Here is a 15,305-nt window from a genome sequence, read left to right on the forward strand (position 1 = left end):
CTTACCATCGGATCGCCAAAATGTGAACAGTGATTCGTCACTCCATACAACGTTTTTCCACAGTTCAATCGTCTAATGATTACGCTCCTTACACCAAGCGAGGCGTCGTTTGACATTTACCGCGGTATTGTGGCTTACGAGCAGCCACTCGAGCATGAAATCCAAGTTTTCTTACTTCCCGCCTAGCTATCATAGTACTTGCTGTGGATCTTGATGCAGTTTGGAATTCCTGAGTGGTGGTCTATATAGATGTCTGCCTATTACACATTACGACCATCTTCAACTGTCGATGGTCTCTGTCGGTCAACAGACGAGGTCGGCCTGAGCGGTTTTGTGCTCTACCTGTCCCTTCAAGTTTCCATTTCGCTGTCACGTCACAAACAGTGGACCCAGGGAAGTTTAGGAGTGTTGAAATCTCGCACACATACCTATGACATAAGTGACATCCAATCACCTGACTACGTTCGAAGTCCTTGAGTGGCGCAGAGCGTCCCAGTCAGCTCTCTCACGATGTCTAATGACTACTGAGGTCACTAATATGGATTACCTGGCACTAGGTGACAGCACAATAAACCTAATTTGAAAAACATGTGATTTTGGGGTGTCCGGATTCTTTTGATCAGATAGTATATTTACGATTGTAAGGCCTAATTGAATCAGAAACGCGAGATGTCCGATCTCACGAAAAGGACTGACCAGTCAATGTACAGAAAAGGAATTGTTTTAATTTTGTACTTCTATTTGATTGCTCTTTACCGCCCTCCATTCAATATTGGGTTCTTTCATTGTGCAGTTTACCGTAATTGATGTCTCTGGCCCCAATTTTACTTAATTTGTTTGTATTTTTCTCGACCGCCAGACATGGTCATTAACGAACTTACCGTTAAAGAACCTTATACTAGTTAAAAATTTGACTTCACAGTTGTGAAAACCCAGCATCAATATTTTACCATCCTGTACATAATTTTGCTACATTGCTATGTCATGAAGTCATACTTAGAGTAAAAATAAACCTTAATAACCAAAATTTAAAACTTTCATTTTTTTGCTAACATATACTTATGCTTGAATCCGTACACTAATTTCTGTTAGCCATAACGTCTCCTTTACAGAGAGTGTAGTGGAAACGACATAGAAAGAAATGGTTCAAATGGCTCTGAACACTATGGGACTTAACATCTGAGGTAATCAGTCACCCAGAACTTAGAACTACTTAAACCTCACTAACCTAAGGACGTCACACACATCCATTCCCATGGCAGGATTCGAACCTGCGACCGTAGCGGTCGCCTGGTTCCAGACTGAAGCGCCTAGATCCGCCGACATTGAAATCATTGTCTGATTACGTCTGTCCTGCTGTACTCTTCCGAACTCTGCATGTGTGAGACGGTATCTTCCAACCACGCTGGCTGTAGGTTCAACACCAAATTCCTAAAACACTCACCGCACGTCCTTATACACCTGTGGTATTAAGATAGATCAGAAGCAGGCTCACACATGTTAGATGTGTAGTACAGAGATTTTTTCCTAAAATCAGACTTCTCGTTTAACCTGGGTGGGAACTTTAAATTATAATGAAACACAAATGGAGCATACTGTGATTTTCTAAGGCACCATCAGGTACAGTAACAGTCCCGAGTTCTTTGATATTTTCGTTTATTGCTGAAGCGTCGGTGAGGAAGGAAGATTAGTGTTCAACACCCAGTCAAAAGTGCAGTGCGATCCTTACAGGCAGAGCACAAGTTCGGGTTACGAAATGCTAAGTAAGAAAATCTACTGTGCCCTGTTCAAAGCAACCGTCCCGGCATTTGCTATGAGTTGTTTAGGGCAATCACGGACACCTAACTCTGTATGGTCATCCAGAAGGGAGTTTTAACCGTCATACTCCAGAATGTGAGTTCCGCGAGTCTAGTGCGCTAACCACTGCGCCACCATGCTCAGTGATATCTCTTTAGCTTGTGAACATAATGTTGTGGGTTCTCTTATAAAAGAGCACAAAGCAGCTTTTAGAGTGCGACTGTTATTTGATCTTGAACTGTTAACTGCGCTAAGATACAGAGAGTTCTTTTTCCCATATCATATTCAAATGGATGTCTTCCAGATGCAGAAAGAAGAAAAGCTCCGAATAATGAAGATGATTTCAAGTCACATGGAGAAATCAATATATCTTTGCTGGAGTAAATAAAAATAAAAATTGAATATGTTTAATTTGTTGGGAAATGTTTACCTTGACGAGAAATACAAAAACAAGCGACATTGTAACATCCATACGCGTCGGCAGTATGGGAGAGGGTGGTGACAGAGGCACCTCTGCCATAGAATCTGTAATAAGGAGATTCTATTCATTGACCATCGATAGCATCAATTCTCTGGAATGTAATACGTCTTTTGTGTGATCTATAAAATTTAGATCTTGTGGCATGAAGCGTTTCGAAACCGACTATCACATGTATTACAAAAATGGAAAGTTTAGAGTCTTGCCCCCGCCTCTTTCCACCTAGGGATAAGCTTCTGCTGACGTCCCATGGTTCCATCTGAAAACTAACCATTTAGAACTAACCTTTCCAGTCAGTTTCCACCCAACAGGATTTGTTAACAAAATATCGTCACCGGCCCAACTCATTCCACAGAGTGTTACGTCGTTCGGAGAATTGGTCGAAATAAGCAAAAACCATTTTGACATGTCGATTTTGGCACAGAATGCCTTTAAATAGTGAATCATATTTTATGTCCTAACATGAAAGCAACGTTTGCTACATTAAGCTTGTCGTGACAGATCGTAGCTTGCTGCACTGGCGAATCCGCTTCAAGTGTTGAAAAAACTTCAAAAAGAGTATGAATTTCATGGTATGGCAAGCGAAGAGAGCTGTAATGCAAGCGATACTGCACGGTTGTTCATGTTCGTGGCTGGAATCATTATAGATTTCACTGTCACGAAAAGGCACCACGATAGTCAAAGGTTTAATAGACGATGTTATCGGAGAAATGAACAAGTTTCATTTGGTACTTTCATGCGTCAGCAGGAATAACTCACGAATCATCTTCATTTTCAAGAAGGAATAGCTAAATTACTCCATATATGACGTCCGATACTACAAAAAGAGTATGTGTAAAACTAGTTATTATATAACGAAAGATCATTATTAGTTACGTTAAGTTTGAATTTCAGTGTAACTGAATAGACCACATTGTAGGTGCGACCTTTGACGTAACTCTGCTAACGAGCAATGAAAACAATATACGTATAATACCTCTCCCACTACAGCAAATTAAATCAGTGGCGTCGGCGGACAAAATAAAAGTTTTTATTATTGTAAAAGCTTCAACAAATCATTCGATTATTGACAAGAGACGACATATGGTGCACTGTGGATAAATAACGACGGTTTGTCAATTACCTTAGGTTCATTTAGAATCATTGATTGTCGTACAGTAAGTTGCTGTCTTGATACTTTTTTTGGAATCGAGACTTAAATAAAAATTGGCAAAGGTAATGTTAATCGGAACACAGGGAGGAGCTGTGACCTAAATAACAATAGATTTATTCATTCTTAGCATCACAAGACAAAAAATGGCTAAAGAAACGTCACACAAAGATTTTCATTTCACAAACGCTTTCCTAATATGGGGTCTATGGTGGACGAAGTGATCAGCTGGGGATCGACACACTAGACTATCCAGAACACTAATCGCTTTATCTGACTTCATAGGCGTGTATTCGCGGTATGCCACAAAAACTACGCTACGTTCAAGCGTCTATAAGCTACTATTCCAAAAAGAAAAATATAGTTCGAAAGAAAAGGGAGCTGAGAAACATACATTGGAGCCCTACGCCGTAGCACTCATACTTTAACCTTCTCCTGGTCAAGCCGGCACACCACGATGCGTTCGGCGATTGAAATCATAGACGGCAGCAATCTGTTATAAAAGGCGCGCGCCCGAAAAATGCAAGTACGCGGTCCCACGTTCAGCTAATTCGGAACACAATTACTTCCTTCGAGCCTCTGAAACCTCAGTGGATTCCGGTGTGCAGGCCGGCCGGTGTGGCCGAGCGGTTCTAGCCCTACAGTCTGGAACCGCGCGACCGCTACGGTCGCAGGTTCTGATCCTGCCTCGGGCATGGGTGTGTGTGATGTCCTTAGGTTGGTTAGGTTTAAGTTGTTCTAAGAGCTAGAGGACTGATGACCTCAGAAGTTAAGTATCATAGTGCTCAGAGCCACTTGAACCACTTTGAAAGAGTGTGCAGGTGGAGCTGTTTGCTATTCTGCCAAACCAATTTGACTCCGTCCGACGACCATGCGTGACACAAAATGTCAAATGTTTAGACGGCCAACTCAAGACACATAAGTACACCTATGCATCACTCGTTGTGCACCTGATGCTAGAAGCAGTACCTCTGACGGTTCAGAAGGTGACTGGCACAGGATCTAAGTGTAACACTAGCAAAGGACGCTAGTCTCACCGTTTAGGTAGATACTGGCAGATCTTTACTAGCGAAGTACCGGTACAAGACTGACCACTTCTCTTTCTCTCCACTTTCCTCGCCGGCTCGGTAGCAAAGCACATTTATATCTTAGACTACTCCCACTTTAACACAAGCCAATCACGAACTGGAGAGCCGCATTCAAAGGTGGGAGACTGCTCCTTGCTCTGCATATACCGATTTGACCCATCAGAGACTTTAAAGTTAATTGGGAGAGAAAAAAAAAGACTCAACTTCGAGGCCCCTTTCCCACGCGTTTACGCCATGTCTTTTGCTAACATGACCAGGATGGAACCACAGCTCTCCATAAAAAGATCGTTATCTCCCCTGTTGTGTCCATTTTGAAGTTTCCAAAGAATGGCCATAAACTCGCTAAGAGGCTCATTCCTTCACGAATAAGTTTTGTAACAGAGTCTGGACATCCGGGCGCCAGTGATCTGCCCCACAAAATTTCGCAGAACGCTCACAGTTGGGCTTTCTGTCTAACAGGGCCCATCCTCTGCTTTATTGCTGGTCTTCAAAGCTCTGCACATTGTAGCAGCGCCTCCTCGGCGCTAGTCAGCCTACCTGGAGGCAACCGGCGCCATCCAATACGTCTGCACAATGATTCTGCGGAACTCTGCACTCCGGAAATGTTTTCACCCAGGTTCTGCAGAAAAAACGCTCTCCCATCGGCCCTCAGTCGCCGTACGCTTTTACTGCAGCCATTTGAACGAAGGTAAAGCTTACCGCTATTCCTTCACTATACCACATAAGCAAGAGCGTTAACTACTGACCACCATTTCATCACGATGTATAAAGTCAGATCGTAATAAAGCTCGTCTTCCCTAAAATCATTAAGCGGCATGATTCCGAATCATAAGTGAGACTGCCCAGCAATCTCAAGGTGTAAGACGATCTTTGTAGTCGTTAGGCACACTTTCTCTGGTGTTTTGGCCGATATTTCCTATTTAGTTTTTGGTGTGTGCAGCTAGCGACGGCTGTAACAAATATTTCCTATCAAGTCTTTTCCTGTTACAAACAAGATTACATAGTGCGATATTTGTTTTATCGTAATGGGTTAACATGGCCGGGGAAACACGACAATCAATCTGTAATCAAGCAGCGACTGAGCAGCGCTGAACATGCCACTAAATCATAATTTTCAAACATACTGCATCTTCCAAAATCTATATGCAAGTCGACTCAGTGATAAGGATCTGTAATTTAGTGAATTATGCTTGAGTGTAGTAGCTGTAGCCTGATGGCTTTCTGGCATTAGGTATGCATCTTTTGTCGAGTGAGCTGTTGCATATGATTCCTAATTACGGAACTAGTCCTTGAGTATGCTTCAAAATGAATATAACTGATATTCAGGCTGGACGAGAAGACCTGTCTTTACTGAGTGATTTGGGTTGCTTCACTGCAGCAAGGACGTGTTCCTGATTCCAATTCTGGAATGTTTACTTCGTCTTCCTTGGTCAAGTAAGTTCAGAAATCCGTATTGGGAAGGAGCGCCTGGTCCCCGACACGAATCAGCCCGGTGGACTTGTGTCAAGGTCTGGTGAGCCAGCCAGTCCGTGGATGGTTTTTAGGCGGTTTTCCATCTGCCTTGGTGAATTCGGGCTGGTTATATTTATTGCGCCCCAGCTACACTATGTCGGCATTTGCTGCGCAAACAAGTTCACCACGTATCGTATGTGTACACCACCATTACTCTACCACGCAAACATAGGGGTTACACTCGTCTGGTGTGAGACATTCAATGGTGGGCTCCACCAGGGGCCAAACTGTACAATAACCCTGAAAGAGAGATTCGGTATGGAGCGGCGGAGGGGTGGACTGCGGTAGTCGTCGTGGGATTTTGGACCACTGCGCCTGCGGCGTGAACGGAGCCTCTCCGACGTTTCTGGGCCACCAGGTAACACTTAATACAATACAATGCAAGTTCATAAAACAGTATTCAGTAACACGGCTCTAGTGGCAGTGCCGTCGGTAGCAGTACAATGGCTATAGTGCAGTGTAGGTGCTGGTTGCGTCTTGCTGCTGGTGTACTTTACAAACGACTAGAAACTTTTTCGATTTCCTGCCAGTTATCGAGACAGAGTTTCGCTCTGAAAACTAATAGAGGCATCTCGTGTGCAAGGCAATGCTTAATTTCGACCATCTATCAAACTTGTCCAATGTTGATGACTTTGCGTTCTTTTAAATTTGGCATGATCTCTTCGCTGCTTTCGTAACAGTGTTCTGACCTGTTTTACGTAGCATGTGGGTACGGTTCTGTCGACTGATAATTAATTGAAACAAAGTGCTCAAATACTGTGAACAATATTTCATTGAATACAAGACATATCTTGTCCTTGCTTACATAGTTCAGAAGGAAAGGAGACCATCTCTTAGAAAGTAGCCAAGCGAATTTTCACTTGCTCTCCTTTTTTTAACAGTCGTATTTTACATTTATTTTTTGTGAGTTTGGATATTAAGGTATTCTGTCTCACTACAGTACCCCTGTGGTCACTAATCCCTGTCTGCATCAAGATGCTACATGTCTGCTAAGGATGATTTGTTGCTAAGAGCTCAAGAATGTTTTCGCAAACATTAACGCTTCGAATGGTTTGCTGAACTGATTGTTCAAAATAACTTTCGTAGAAAGCATCTAGTACCATTTTGGGTGATATTTTATGGCTACCACTGGCTCTGAACTAATATCTACCCCACCGTATTGGGGATAGATTGAAGTCACCACCAACTGTAACCGTATGAGTGAGGTACCAATACCCAATCCTTTCAGCAATTGTATCATCAGAGTTAGAAGGTCGGTAAAAGGAACCTATTATTAATTTATTCTGGTTGTCATGTGTAACCCCTGCCAATACTAATTCACAGAAACCACCTAATTCCATGAAACTACTAACACCAACAAACAAGTCACAACATACATACTCAATCTGCCCATTCTGAACACCGAAGTTTCTTTGTAAAGATTTTGGCTAAACTTATCTTCGGCCTTAACTAACTTTTAACAGCAGTAACGAGTTGGACGCTATTTGTTAGCACTGGAGCACTAGTTCTTTCCCATCGTAACTACGACAATTTGTAATACCTATGGTGATGGCATCCGTGGTCTAGGGTTAGTGCCTTCCGTTAGTAATTAAAACGTATTCGGTCACAGGTTCTAACCCCCAGCGCTTAAATTTTGAATAAAATTTATCAGCTGTGGCGGCTGAAGACTTCCGGCATAAGAAGCCACCTTCATTCAACCAACGCTCTTGTCAAACAGGACAGAGGAGCGAACAGAGGTTCAGAGCACTCTCTTGCCCTAGGGTTGGAAAACTGCCCCTAAAGGCGGCATAATCTGCAGTGATCAACGAGGTGAAGATGCAGACGGCAATGGAAACCAATGCACTAAAGATAACTAATGTGCATCCTTAGGATCTGTGGCCTGTGAAGTAAAAGTTTTATGACGATCTCTTTCTTGGCAACAGATCCAAGACTAGCCACATTCCTACCTCCGGAAGGGGACTGCCAAGGTGGAGATGACCATGTAGAAGAGATTGAAAAACCGCTGGAAGGATAACGTTCTACGAGTAGTGGAGTGAATGTCTGAAGTTTGAACGTGGTACGAAGCTAGAAAAACGTAAAAGGAAATGCTAAGACTCAGTCTAGGTATAGTGGGCGACAATGAAATGAAATAGAAGGAAGACTAGGATTCCTGATCAGATGAGCATGGCGTAATATCAGCAGCAGCAAATAATGGTGTAACTGGAGTAGGATTTGTTATGAATAGCAATGTGGGGCAGAGACTGTCTTATTATGAAAAGTTCAAAGATATGTTTGTTCTCATCAGGATCGACAGCACACGAACAATGACAGTTCTAGTATACATGTCGACGTAACAGGCTGAAGATGAAGAGACAGAGGAAGTATTTGAGGATACCTACTCCCACACGACATCTTTGCGAAGCACCTTCTGCCAAGCGACCTAGGCATGAAATATATTCGGCTATGTAACATTGGTATTACGTTGTCTCTGCCACACAAGATCAGTACCAGGCAACCTCTGCCACACATTACTATGAAGTGCCCTCTACCAAACAAAATTAGTAAGAAGCAACGTCTGCCACGTACCACTGGTACGAAACATTCTCTGACATCGAACATCGATAGTGCGCATCCATAACACGAAAAACTGATAAGAGACACCCTTCTACATACAATTATATTATGAAACACAGTCTGCCATGTCACATCGATTTGAAGCACTCTCCGCCAAATAATACTGGTACGAAGAGGTTGCAACAGTGATACTTAGCAGTCTCTGTATGAATAACCGTCTCCCGCACAAAACTGGTAAGAAGCACCCTTCGCCACGTAACATCGGCACGAAATACCCAGAGCGATGAAATAATGGTTCGAAGGACACTATGCCATGAAACATTTCTATGAAGCACTTACTGCGATACAACACTTGTACGGAGCACTCTCTGCCACACAACATCGGTAGGTAACACACCCCGCCACGCAACATTGATAAGAGGTCCCCTTTGCCACGGCACAGTAATATGAATAGCTGATTCCAAGGAATTTTGCCATTCACTGCTTGATTAAAATGCCATCTTTTCACAGCAATTCCAAGCAATTATTTATAAGAAATAAACAAACTCTTCCTCCTTATCAGCCTGTCTATTGGTGATAATCATATCACATTCCCTACAGTAGCACGAAAGTACAGAAAGAAACTGATAGCTGGAGGCTTTAACAGATTTATGATAGAAGATAAAAATAGGGAATTCAATTTAAAACGTGGACCAAGTGTTAGTCATAAGCACGGAGGCATACAGACAGTCGTTTGTCTCTTAATATATTTGTGAGTGGAACAAGAAAGGAGATGACATGTAATGGTACATGGTAACCTCTGTCACGAACCGTAAGGTCTAGCGGAGTATCTATGTAGAGGTAGACGCAGATGTAGATACACCAGTGAATACTGTACACTGGGGCGACATAAGTCATGGGATAGCGATATGCACATAGGGAGATGGACGCAGTATTGCGTAAATAAGGTACAAAAGGGCGGTGTAATGGCGAAGGTGTCACTCGTACTCAAGTGATTCATGCGAAAAGGTTCCCAACTTAACAGACTTTGAAAATCTAATGGTATTTCGAGAAGGACGGATTGGGCATTGCATTTTGAGAATCGTTAGGGAATTCAATACTCCGAGTCCCACAGTGTCAAAAATGTGCCGAGAATGCCAAATTTCAGTAGCTCCCTCTCTCCACGGACAACACAGTGGCCGACGCCCTTTACAGAAAGACCGAGAGCAGCGGCGTTTGCGTAGAGTTGTCAGCGCTAACAACAAAGTAACACTGCGTGAAATAACAGCAGAAATCAATGTGGAGTATACCCATAGGACAATGCAAGGCAATTAATGAGCGATGGCAGCTAGCAATTGACGCGAGTGCCTTTACTAACAGCACGACGGCGCCTGCAGCGTGTCTCCTGGGCTCGTGACCATATCGGTTAGACCCTAAACGACTGGAAAACCGCGCCTGGTCACAACGGTCTTAATTTCCGTTAGCAAGAGCTGATTGTGGGAGTTGAGTGTGGCGCAAGCCCCAAGAAGCCGTGGACCCTTGTTGTCAACGTGGCACTTTGCAAACTAGTGGTGGCCCTATAACGGAGTGGGCTCTGTTTACGTGAAATGGACTGCGTCCTCTGGCACAAGTGAAGCGATCATTGACTGGTAACGTTTACGTTCGTCTAGATGGAGACCATTTGTACTCATTCATTAATTTCATTTTCCGAAACAAACAAGCAATTTTTGTGGGTGATAGTGTGCCATGTAACTCGACTACAACTGCTCGCGATTAGTTGAAGAACATTCTGGACAGTTCGAGTGAATGATTTGGTCACACAGTTCCCCCGAAATGCATCTCACCGAATATTTATCGAACATAATGGAGAGGTCGGTTCGTGCACAAAATTCTGCACCGCCAACACTTTCGCAATTATAGACGACCTCAGTGGCACCATGGTTCAGTTCAGAATTTATGCAGAGGACTTCCAAGGACTTGTTGAATCCATGCTACGTTGATTTTCTGCAGTACAACAAGAAAAATGAGGTTAGACAGAATATCAGGAGGTGTTCTATGACTTTCGTCGTCTCAGTGTAACATTCTGTCGAATGTCAATAGATGCAGACGTTATAACATAGATGTGCGGATGTTCCCATTTTTTTCTCTAACAAAGACATACCAAAAGGCCTTTGAATCGATAGACAGGTCTTTGGTTGGCACCGATGTGTGTGTAAGAAGGTACAAGTCTTTAGTAGGTACATGACAGTTGATTTCTATCATTGAACAGCGTAGTTGCCATCAATGTATATGTAACAAGGTAATGCAGTCTTTGGTAGATGCATGGCAAATGACTTTCGTTAGATTGGTTTGATGAGACAGTTAAGCACCGAGAGTAATTAGGGTGGTTATACGGTGATATGTACAATGGAATGTTACGTGAGGGAGAATGAATTTTTGATGAGATCAAATATTTTACTGTCACCATCGGCATTAAAATTTCAAGGGAGTCAGCCTAACACTACAGTTTAAACAAATAATCACTTCATATGTGTAGCTGCCTGAAATAACGCGGAGTAATGATTCGCTCCTTTAATCTGTTCATATTAAGTGACGAGGAGCGATCTGTAAATATTAAGCTTGAAGGAGGACACCTTCTCAGCCAAGATCACATTTGTAAAACCTTTATTTACGGTGACCCATTTCGGTAAACAGAGTTAGCATCATCTGATCCCGGTAAGGATTAATTGGGGACTTAAATTAACGTTTGCCGTGATCAGATGATGGCAACTTTACTTAGCGCCGCGTGGCGTAGCTGCACGGACGGGGGCGCTTTGCTACGGTTCGAACAGCTCTCCCCCGTCGGAGGTTCGACGGCCGGAGTGGCCGAGCGGTTACAGGCGCTACAGTCTGGAACCGCGCGACCGCTGCGGTAGCAGGTTCGAATCCAGCCTCGGGCATGGATGTGTGTGATGTCCTTACGTTAGTTAGATTTAAGTAGTTCTAAGTTCTACGGGACTGATGACCTCAGAAGTTAAGTCCCATGGTGCTCAGAGCCATTTGAACCGTCGGAGGTTCGAGTCCTTCCTCGGGCATGGATGTGTGTGTTATCCTTAGTTTAACTTAGATTAAGTAGTGTGTAAGCCTAGGGACCGATGACCTCGGCAGTTCGGTCCCATTGTAGCTTACCACCTAAGTTTATTTAGCGCAACATGGTATCGTAAATAAGGTTTTACTAACGCGATCCTGGCTCAGAAGATCTCTTCTTTCAAGCTGAATTCGTGCGTTGCTTTTTAATAGTGCTTGAGAGGGTAATCATGGTCCTCGTTAAACGTGTAATTTTAAGTTTAATAAATAACGCGTTTGGACAAGTGGTGCATTCTAACGTACGTACGGACTGGCTAAAAGTTCATGACGTGGAGGGCTTCTGCGGAAGTCTGAACACTACTTGCGCATGTCGACGTACCACCTAAAACACGACGCGCCGTTGGAATCGGGCTCGCAGTGGTTGCCCGCTGTAATGACAGCAGACGCGAGGCCGACAGCACAGTAGCTGGGGGCCACTAGCGGCCGTGACGTGCGGTCGTGTTTCGCGGGCGCGCGCGTGCGCAGTGCGGTGGTCGCTGTGATTGAGGCCGCGGCCGCCTAAGGACCGCCGTCCATTAATCTCGGCTCACCCCGCTTGTCTATAATCAATCACGGCGCCGCTTCTTGCTACCGGCTGCGCCGCCGCCGCCGGCGCGCCCTGATGTATGGTCAGCGAGTGTGTCCGATACCGCCGGCCGCTGCCGCTGCAGCATCCTCCGACAGAGCCGACGCAACGGCCGCCGGCAGACAGTCCGTCAATGTCTGCAGGGAGGCGGAGGCCGAAGCCGCTCGCCGGGCGACTTCCTGCCGGGGCAGACATTTGCCCGGGGTGTCGCACGTTTGTCCGCCCTGACTGCGGCGGTCTACCCTTGCACCGTGGTGAATTTATTCGAGGTGGTACGTCTGATACAGGCGTCGTACTGGGCATTGTGTGAAAGTTGAATCGTCTTTGTCTTGGAGGCTTGCCTTCATCCTACTCAGTTCACGAGTTACAAGGTTCACTGTGTATAGATTGTTAGTAACTGTATGATGGCACAATCTCTACATAGCGTATCACAATTAAAGGACAAATTTTCAAAACCACATATCTGTTTCTCATTGTGACATTGACGGCTCAAAGGTGTCTTTTACCTTCCTCTCTAATGGTGCAAAAGCCTGGAGCTCTGCGACGGTACCCAGTGGCTGACTGGCAGTGGAAACACCATGTTGTTGACACATGCGAGAAAGGCTAGACCATTGTAGGTGTAAGGTGGGTGAATCATGCCACATAAGTGCCAAATTTCACCACTATTCTCCTCATCAGCACCCTTGACATGTCACATGACGGAAAGGTAGTTGAAACCCCTTCCTAATCAAATTTGAAGCCTCCACGATGGAGGCCAGAAGCGCGACATCCAGCGTTGAAATCACGCAGTTTTGTTATGAATTGTAGGCGCCCCGGTGGTCCTGGTCCAGTTGTCAGTATGCTAGGAAATCACTGTGGACGCGTCAGAAACGCCAATGAAACATTATTAATTCATAACCTTTATTCCTTCCGAGTACAATGTGGCCCACGTGACCCAGGCTGGCTGAGCTTGGTGATATCAACGACCTTCCCCGAGTCCTCATTGACTCTTAGCGATGACACCAGCTCCGGGCCACATCACTCTCGCTAGCACAGCGCTGCGTGCTGTGACGTAGCGTGGAATGCCCTTACTTCGGCCGCGCGTGGCTGGGGGCGCTCAGCTGACCGGCCAGCGGGCAGCAAGACCCTGCGCGTTGGAGGCTCCGGGTTGGAGTCCCGGCGCTGTCGGCACGAGAAGCGTTCTCGTAGTGCGGAGTTTACTCTGTCCCACCCCGTCTTCTTCGCTGCTCCTCCTGGTGGCTCGTCCGCAGTGGACGGGCGAAACGGGCTGCAGTCCCCCAGCGTCGTCGGCTCACCCGGTTGTGACGCCGGACGCACAGGGCCTAGGCCGCGCACGATCTCGACGACGGTTCACTAATGTGGTCAGCATTGGCGGCGAGCGAGTCTGCCGCGATGTCTGCTAATCCTGGGTTGATGATTGACAGCGGCAGCAGAGAGGACCAGAGCTGGTACTGTCCCCTCACGTCAGCTGCGGTATGGATCGCCCTTACTGCAGCATCTCCTTAATAAAGATTAACATGTCGATCACCGAGCTGAGCGCTATGCAGCGGCCCAGTACACATCTAACTGCAAGTCTAATTGCGAGTGCCTTGTTGCTGTCAAAACTGGCGTATTTAAAGGAAGCACGAGCGACTTTCTGACGTCATGCTCATTTATAATGAACGCACTCGTTCGACTTATACTGCTGATTTATCTGTCATACTCGCCCCTTAGGTGTTCTTGTGACAGAGTTATGTTTTGTTATGACAGACTTACGCGAAGTTGTGAAATGCAGTACAGTTGACGCTATACCTCTGTCTTACACTCTATGAAAGTCGCCGTCTAACACAAACCCGCGTGCCTGTTGTGTGTAGCCAGGCCATTGCCCCTGCGTGACGACACATTCCGATATATGTGCAATCCTCTTACCTCTTAGCTAACCTACTGCCTCTGGCTCTCAGCATAGGCAACGAAACTTTGACAATATTCCACGTTTCCAACTCTTTACTATTCCGCGACACTACAGAATGCAGGCACACCGCCGCTCAGAATTGACAGGAAAAGGTGTCTGGTGATGATACAAAACGCGTCACGAGACAACGCCTCCCACGAGTCGTCGAGCAACAAGACAACGTTCTTGATAATCTCTGGTACTGTTTACTACCCACGAACGCTTCAATCCTTGTCTGAGGATGATATCGGCTAGTAACCCTACTGACCGTGAACGCACCCCTTTGGAGAGCAGCGTAGACCCACTAGGGACCTATTAAAACCATTTAACAATATCAGTCGCGATCCGAAGCAGGAAAGAGCGCTAATGCGTTTTCATCCCTCCTGCTAGGCATGCTTCTCTGGTGTGTGATACAGCCATATGCGTCAATAAAACGGAAAAGAGAGTCTGTAAGACTCCGCAATTCGTCAACTCCCTCGTTTCCACCCGCCCACATTTGTTGAGCACCTTAAAGATGTATTTGTGGACAGAGATAGCCGGTGAGGGATCAGTAAGCTTGTCCATCTGCAACAGCTATTTCTTTATTAAATTGCAGTTTATGTTCTTCCTTAACGAAGGCTGTCTTCGGCATATACTCCAGTTTTGGGTTCTTCACCTCGATTTCTTCCATTTCCAGTTTTCCTTTTGTGCGCATAACATATTAACTATTCTTATGGTAGTTAAAACGTGAGATTAAGTGCTCAACAGGCGTAGCACACTGAACAGAAGGGTGTCGAGGTCCATGTGCATGACACTTATTCGACCCCTGATGACGTACGCAGCTCCTGTCTGGGGATACGCTGCGCCTACACGCCTGTGCCGTCTGCAGCTCATACAAAACAAAGTACTCAAAATCTTAAGCATCGCTCCACGATACACACGCATCGCGGACCTTCACCGGGAATACCGACTTGAGACTCTCAAGGAGGTAATCCACAAACTCACCACAAGACTGTACATAAACTCCAGACATTCGCAGAACCCGTTTATTCTGAATCTGGGGAGCTACGACCACAACCATAGATGGAAACATAAAAGACCAAAAGACATACTTGTAAGGACCTAATATCTATGGCCAAGCACACGCA

The sequence above is a fragment of the Schistocerca serialis genome, chromosome 7, assembly GCF_023864345.2.
Source record: "Schistocerca serialis cubense isolate TAMUIC-IGC-003099 chromosome 7, iqSchSeri2.2, whole genome shotgun sequence".
Classification (NCBI taxonomy): Eukaryota; Metazoa; Arthropoda; class Insecta; order Orthoptera; family Acrididae; genus Schistocerca; species Schistocerca serialis.